This window comes from Simochromis diagramma, unplaced genomic scaffold (assembly GCF_900408965.1).
Source record: "Simochromis diagramma unplaced genomic scaffold, fSimDia1.1 OVJJ01000229.1, whole genome shotgun sequence".
NCBI classification, from domain to species: domain Eukaryota; kingdom Metazoa; phylum Chordata; class Actinopteri; order Cichliformes; family Cichlidae; genus Simochromis; species Simochromis diagramma.
The window spans coordinates 1,180,814-1,189,724 of NW_024386869.1; positions in this window are offsets into that span (position 1 = coordinate 1,180,814).

Below are 8,911 nucleotides of genomic sequence, written 5' to 3' on the forward strand. Positions count from 1 at the left end.
ATGAGTAACTGTATTCCATTTAAGCTATTGTTTAAAAAGGTGGTATTAGGAATACAGTTACTTTGTTGAAATAAAGTAACTGTTGAGATCGTGGCTCAAGAAGTTGGCAGTTTGTCATCACATTCAATGAGAGGAGGGAGGTCTAGACGTGGGCCTTCACCTACAGGCTCAATTTGGAACCACACGTTCTTATATGGTACATCAGAGGTCTCTCCTTGAATCCAAATAACTCAAAGAATTCAGGGCGTGCCAGTGGCGTACATCTTAAAAGACCATTTTGGTTGACCTTTAGGGAAAACTAGACTAGACATACCTTGGAGCAAGGACGTGGAAGACAGCCTTCACTGCAGATTTCAGTGCATCATGATGTTACCTTGGGTAGAGTGGAAAAAAACAACCTTGGGTGGAGTGTTGTCTTGAGGCTGAGGCTCTGGTTCAGGTGTGTTTTCTGGCTGGGGTTTTTGACCCGTGTCAGGGTGCGTGGCAGAGGAATGTTTTTCACTTTGGCACTCCTCACACTTGACCTTGAAGTCGCAGTCCTTTATTGTGTGCATGGGAGACGTTTGTGTTCTTTGAGAATGTTTCGTCTTTCATGTAGTAGTTTGATCTGGAAAGCTCTACATTTGGCTAGAGGATGTGTTTTCTTGTGGACTGGACAATAACGTGTTAGATCATCCTCTCTGATACTAGCAGAAGCAGTTGTATCAACCTCCAAAAGTTGATTCAGTTCATCTGGACGTAGCGTTTTGTGGGAGAAATGTTTCGTCACTCACAGCTGACTGCAGGTTTCCCCAGTCTTATAAACAGTACATTTGTACCAGCCCACTGAAGGACAAGCCCATTCAGTGGCTTGTCCTTCAGTGGGACAAGCCCACAGCTTCTAGAACCTCTGCTTTTGCCGTAGCAGCTGCAGCTTTTTCATCCATCTCCAACATCTGTAAATCCATTTCCATGTTTTGGCACTGATCACCACCTGCACTCATGTATATATCTTTCTACGTAGCACTTTTAATTCTTATTCTCATGTATATATCTCATGTATATCTCATGCATATATCTTTCTACGTAGCACTTTTAATTCTTATTCTTACTTTTATTTTTTCATGTCTATTTAAGCGCAATTTATGACAGTATGTTTGCACTGAAGCACCGCAGCAATTTCCTAATGTTGTTAACCTGCTCAACATTTGGCAATAAAACCCTTTCTGATTCTGATTCTGATCTCCAGATTTTCTTGCTGCTTTTTAATTTCCAATTGTCTCTAACTGTACGAGGCTTTAGCATTTAAATAAAATACAGAAAAACTAATGCTGACTGTATAGAAAATATTTTTTAACTAAATGACTTTTTTTTTTTAACATAAATTACCAGAGATGAAATATGACATTTTTATCACTAAATTATTATGAACCATTTTTAATCTTTTACTTGGGACAGAACAGCTTGTTTGTCACACTGGCTTGGGCAGCTACATGTTAGAAATCATGTCATGAGGCGTGGCTCTGAATCTTTGAGCTTTATCTCATAAAGTTGAAATTCAGAAGAATCAGAATCAGAAACTTTATTGTCATTGTCACGAGAACAACGAAATGAAGAATGGTCCCCGATCATTGCATCATCCCTAGCAATATCAAAATATAAATAAAACAATAAAATTCAATAAATAAAATAGATAGAATACTTAAAATACTAATAAGATGTAACAGTAAAACATTCACATACATTCCCACACACATGCTTCAGGCCATGCATAGATTAACACAAGAGTGGCGTGATGGACATTTTTTTGTAGTATTCAGATGTGTTATTGCAGTTGGATAACAGCTGTGTTTGAGTCTATTAGTCCTTGCTCTGATTGCCCTGTACCGTCTGCCTGAGGGCAACAGTTCGAACAGGGAGTGGCCAGGATGTGAGGTGTCTTTTATGATGTTTTGGGCCTTTTTAAAACAGTGGGCATTGTGTAGAACTTCCAGTGTGGGGAGAGGGCAGCCAGTGATCTTTTGGGCGGTGTTAATGATCCCTTGGAGTGCTTTCCTCTGAGCCCCTGTGCAGCTAGTGTACCAAATACATATGCAGTAAGTTAGAACACTCTCAATGGTGGCTCTGTAGAAGGACACCAGCAGTTTCTGTGTGATGTTATTCCTCCTGAGAATTCTCAGGAAGTACAGTCTCTGTTGGGCCTTTTTCAGCAGCTCGGAGGTGTTCACACTCCAGGAAAGGTTCTCCTCTATATTGACTCCCAGGAAGCGGAAGCTTGCCACCCTTTCTACACAGTCTCCATTTATGAATAGTGGTTGGATCTCTGCCTTTTACGCAGATTTATCTGTCAGTGAGAATGCCATCACATGACAACTGACTGCAGATGCTCTGACACAGGTTTGAACAATTCAGAGCCGATGAGCAGAGTATTATAATTTCATTGGTTTAATTGAATCTCCTTTCTCTCTCCCTGTGATTGGCTGTTAGTTGGTGTGTGGCGTCTGTCTGCAGTGGATGTCATCCATGTTTCTATGGAGCGTGTCCAGGATTACTGCATAGATAGGATGTGTGACAGCTGTGCCACAATCTGCCTTTACAGTGAACATTATAAAACTCTAAGGTTCTTCTGCACTCTCATTAGCCACCTCATTTAAAAGCTTATGAACAGGTCATTTGTTTGCATGTGATGATCTTATCATTTTCCAAAGTGAAGTCACAGGTAGTTTTGAGTTGATCCCTCGCTCAGAAATCTGTGGTCATTATCAGGTATGACATGTTTAACTCTACTACCACATTGTTATTATAGTTTCTGGATTTTCTTTATGGTTCATGACCAACATTTTATCCTCCGTAGGAGCAACAAATGATGGTGACACAATAAGAATTGTTATCCAAACCAACAACTCATCGCACACCTGGAGCCACTACTAACTTTTAGCCATCAAGGCACACGTTAGATAAAAATTTGCATCATTAGATGTTTTGTAACATGCAAACGACTTCAGTTCTGTTCATTCCCCATATGGCACACCTGTTTTTGACAGGATAAATGAAGTGTCGCAGGCTGAGGAAACAAGATAAAAGCCATCGTTTGTGTAGGAGAAACAAACGAAAACACTGCAGACAAGTTTCAACTTCCTCAAGGTAGGCCTACTCAATCTATACAACTTCGTCATATCTACAGTTTGCATCGTCACCTGTGTGAGAAATGTATTTTGGTTATATTATTTGATGTTATCACTCTGTCTGTCAGTTATTCATTTTACACATGGCCTGGTATACAGTAGGTGATAAAATTTCACAACCTTTGCAGAGTGCTGAAAAACCCAGTGACTTTAAATTTAGATTAGATGAAACTTTATTAACCCCTCGGGTGGGTTCCTGCAGGAAATTCAGTTTCCAGCAGCACAGCAGCGACACAAGTTGCATGTTACAGATACAATTAAAAGGGGATGAGAGTAAGGCTAAGCATAAATATACCATATATGCACATATAAAAATACAGAATATATAATATGGATAAACATGAACACATAGATTGCACATTTGAGTGAGTATATTGTGCAGTGATTATTGCATAGTCAAATATAAGAAAAAAAGCACTACAGCTCAGTTGTTCCCACCCTCCTTTGTCCCCCTGTTTCCCCTCCCTCTCCCCTCCAACGAGGAGTTAAGTAATTTAAACCCAAAGGAAGTCCAGAGCTCTTCAGAATGGTGGCCTTAAATTATTATTGGTTTGACTGGAGCAATGATTTCATTTTGGCTTTTTTTTCTCAGCACTGCAGTTAGCGTTAGCAAAAAGCAAACAAACAAAAAAACAAAGAACCCTCCCAAAAATCTTTTAGGTGCAATCTTCCACAGTTGACTAGACATTTATAGGAACGTCAGGAAATAAAACACGAATGCAACAAAACACTCAATGTAAAACTCAATTGCACAGGGGTCCAAACCTCAAGGCACACTTTAGGTCGCGGGCCAAACAAGATAAACATTTATTGAACACACTAAAACAATGTTTTTTAAACATAAATATGAATAAAAACAGGCAGGAATATTATTCCAGATTAAATAAACTTAAAGAAAAATAAACTTTAACTTTAAATATTTTGCTCTCCATAAAAATATATCCTGTCAAAATATGAAATAGAAATATGAACATGCTGCAAAACCCCCCAGAAAAAATAAATTAAAACATATACAAGGTTCGATCCGCATGTAGACGGAGCTGGGCCATTGCTTCAGGAATGGAACTAATAAACTCTGCGGGTCATACTTTCCCTTGAGTGTCCCATTAGAATGCAGCTCCATCTGAATCTGCACAGGTGCAGTTTATCCTGCGGGCCTTGAGTTTGACATATGTGGTGTAGGGCAGCGGTCCCCAACCTTTTTTGCGCCACGGACTGGTTTATGCCCGACAATATTTTCACGGACCGGCCTTTAAGGTGTCGCGGATAAATACAACAAAATAAAACTAGTACTGGTACTGAAAAAAAGAAGATTTATTCATAACACACGTCAAAAGACCCAGGAAAACCGAGTTATTGATAAAAACAATAACAAAATAACGCTGAAAACCATACATTTCACACCTGAGCCTCTACTCTCGCGGCCTGGTACCAGTCCGAGGCCCGGGGGTTGGGGACCGCTGATGTTGGGGGTGAGCATTGTCACCTGTGAGGGAAATGCTGCCTCACAGCATCACACAACCTCTACTAACAAGAGTCAATAGCCCAACCCACAGATTACTTTCCTTACAAATGTGTCGCCATTTAAACATAAATGCTTTACATGCTTGTCAACGGTATATGATTTACTATACCATTGCTGTCAAGAGATGTATTGTAAAACACTTCTTCAGCTGAGAATCAGAGCGGAGAAACACACAGTTTTACTTGTATACAAGGGCAGCACAGAGCACTCGCACTGAGAGTGAGGACTCTGAGACTCACAGCTCTGTGACTGCCCCGGTCTTTATTTATACATCAGTGGGTGTTTGTTCCTTACATTGGAATGTGGATGTGTATATGTGTGTGTGTGTGTGTGTGTCAGAGTGTGACCCCATAAACGACTTCCCTTAATGTGCTGGTCTGGAAAATCCAACAGTTCATCTATATGTAAAAAAGGCACTTAGACTAAAACTGACATAGCTGACTGACATTGTTTATCCTACCGCAATACAATAAAAGAAGGTACAACCTTTCCCATGCTCCTATACGTGGGGGTGAATGCCAGAACACCCTGGAATGTACACAACGTTGTTACAGACCTCCTAGGATGAGACATTCTTTCAATATGCCACCAACTACAGTGGGGCAAAAAAGTATTTAGTCAGCCACCGATTGTGCAAGTTCCCCCACTTAAAATGATGACAGAGGTCAGTAATTTGCACCAGAGGTACACTTCAACTGTGAGAGACAGAATGTGAAAAAAAAATCCATGAATCCACATGGTAGGATTTGTAAAGAATTTATTCGTAAATCAGGGTGGAAAATAAGTATTTGGTCAATAACAAAAATACAACTCAATACTTTGTAACATAACCTTTGTTGGCAATAACAGAGGTCAAACGTTTACTAAAAGTCTTTACCAGGTTTGCACACACAGTAGCTGGTATTTTGGCCCATTCCTCCATGCAGATCTTCTCGAGAGCAGTGATGTTTTGGGGCTGTCGCCGAGCAACACGGACTTTCAACGGCTCAAAATCTCACGATACATGGCCCCATTCATTCTGTCCTTAACACGGATCAGTCGTCCTGTCCCCTTGGCAGAAAAACAGCCCCATAGCATGATGTTTCCACCCCCATGCTTCACAGTAGGTATGGTGTTCTTGGGATGCAACTCAGTATTCTTCTTCCTCCAAACACGACGAGTTGAGTTTATACCAAAAAGTTCTACTTTGGTTTCATCTGACCACATGACATTCTCCCAATCCTCTGCTGTATCATCCATGTGCTCTCTGGCAAACTTCAGATGGGCCTGGACATGCACTGGCCTCAGCAGCGGAACACGTCTGGCACTGCGGGATTTGATTCCCTGCCGTTGTAGTGTGTTACTGATGGTGACCTTTGTTACTTTGGTCCCAGCTCTCTGCAGGTCATTCACCAGGTCCCCCCGTGTGGTTCTGGGATCTTTGCTCACCGTTCTCATGATCATTTTGACCCCACGGGATGAGATCTTGCGTGGAGCCCCAGATCGAGGGAGATTATCAGTGGTCTTGTATGTCTTCCATTTTCTGATGATTGCTCCCACAGTTGATTTTTTCACACCAAGCTGCTTGCCTATTGTAGATTCACTCTTCCCAGTCTGGTGCAGGTCTACAATACTTTTCCTAGTGTCCTTCGAAAGCTCTTTGGTCTTGGCCATGGCGGAGTTTGGAGTCTGACTGTTTGAGGCTGTGGACAGGTGTCTTTTATACAGATGATGAGTTCAAACAGGTGCCATTCATACAGGTAACGAGTGGGGGACAGAAAAGCTTCTTACAGAAGACGTTACAGGTCTGTGAGAGCCAGAGATTTTCCTTGTTTGAGGTGACCAAATACCTATTTTCCACCCTAATTTACGAATAAATTCTTTACAAATCCTACCATGTATTTTTTTTTCACATTCTGTCTCTCACAGTTGAAGTGTACCTCTGGTGCAAATTACTGACCTCTGTCATCATTTTAAGTGGGGGAACTTGCACAATCGGTGGCTGACTAAATACTTTTTTGCCCCACTGTATATACTTCTAAACACAAATGATTACATGCAGTATTCTACCATATGCAAACTTATATCATTAAAAGATTACAGGGAGTGCAGGCAAGTTGTATTTTTGAGGAATAATTTTATTATTGAACAACAACCATGTTCTCAGTGAACCCAAAAAACTCATTCATATCAAAGCTGAATGTTTTTGGAAGTAGTTTTTAGTTTGTTTTTAGTTTTAGCTATTTTAGGGGGATATCTGTGTGTGCAGGTGACTATTACTGTGCACCACAGTAATAGTTATTCAGTTATTTTGCGCCTTGGTTTTTCCACACGTTTCTTGCGACCCTGTTGACTATTTTGAATGAAACACTTGATTGTTCGATGATCACGCTTCAGAAGCTTTGCAATTTTGAGACTGCTGCATCCCTCTGCAAGATATCTCACTACTTTTGACTTTTCTGAGCCTGTCAAGTCCTTCTTTTGACCCATTTTGCCAAACGAAAGGAAGTTGCCTAATAATTATGCACACCTGATATAGGGTGTTGATGTCATTAGACCACACCCCTTCTCATTACAGAGATGCACATCACCTAATATGCTTAATTGGTAGTAGGCTTTCGAGCCTATACAGCTTGGAGTAAGACAACATGCATGAAGAGGATGATGTGGACAAAAAACTCATTTGCCTAATAATTCTGCACTCCCTGTATACTGACTACTAAGAACAATTTTCCATTGACAGTTGCAAATCTAGCAAACACAAATTTCCTTACTTTTTGTGCGAAACCAACAGATGTAAATAGTATGTAGTTTAATTATTACTATAATTTTAATCAAATTAAATCCAACCAATGACATCATAATTATTATTATTATTATTATTATCCTATCCTCTGTTTTTCCTACTTTCTTCCACAGGTCATGCTCTTCAACTCTTCCTCCTTCGCCACAGTTTTCCCCACCCCAACATCCCACGACTCTTTCAATTCCTCCAACTCCACCGTGTCTTTCTACGCATTATGCAGGGAATCAGTACCAAGCATTGTCATCTACACCATGTACACATTTACAAACATCCTTGTCCTCTGTCCACTCTACATCTGCATCCTCTACATAGGTTTCCAACATTGGAGGTGTCAGCACTCTGCATCTGCAGGAAGGTCGATGAGCCTCTCTGACTATTTCACCTACAACATGATGATCTTGGAGATGTTTGGTGTGTTTGGATCAGTCCTCTATTGTTTGAGCAAACCTACAAGTAATGACTTACTAATGATGTTGGGCATATATTTATTTTGCATAGTTTTTCCTGGACAGACATTTTTCCATGTCCTGACCTGTGTGGAGCGCTATCTGGCCGTTGTCCACCCCATTGCCTACATGCATGTGCGAGAAGTATCGAGGGTCAGGATTAAAAACATCTGCACCTTGTGTGTTTGGCTGATATGTGGCGGTTGGGTGGGAATAGTAAAGCTGTACTACCCCAGTTTTCCCATGGTCCCGTTTCTTTCATTGGGCATCTGTCTGTTAGTTATTATCGTGTGCTGTGCGTTTGTTCTCCATGCTCTGACTCGTTCAGGGCCAGGACACATGGGTAAGAACAAGGATCGAGTTGACCAATCAAAGCAGAGGGCTTTCTATATGATTACAGCCATAACAGGAGTGATGCTGTTGAGGACTGCTGGCCTCGTGCTTTGTTTTGTAATAGAAACAAGGAAGTTAGTTGATCTCCAAGTGCTGTGCTTGTTGCTGGATTTAGTCATCTGGCTGTCCTTACCCAGCAGTCTGGTTCTTCCTCTGCTGTTTCTGCACAGAAGAGGAAAACTACCAGGCTGTAGGAAAAAAACAGAATCAGGATAAAGAGTCCATTAAGAAAGTTTGACTGATGTGTACAAAACAAAGTTATAATGGTAAAAATGGCCTGTATTTGTATAGTGCTTTACTAGTCCCTAAGGACCCCAACGCACTTTACATATTCAGTCATCCACCCATTCACACACTGCATTTTAATGTATAAAATGCTTTGAAACTTATATGCAATGTATACTAAGCAATAATATGTTGTAGTTTATATAAAATATTTTGATATGTACAGTGCATCAGTGTCTGCTCAGGACATTTGTTTACCTATTTACATGTACATTCTTATTCTTATGTATATCGATATGCCTCAGTTTTAAATGGATTTGTATTATACTAATGGGCAGTAAAAATTAACCAAAGACATCTATAAATAGTAAAC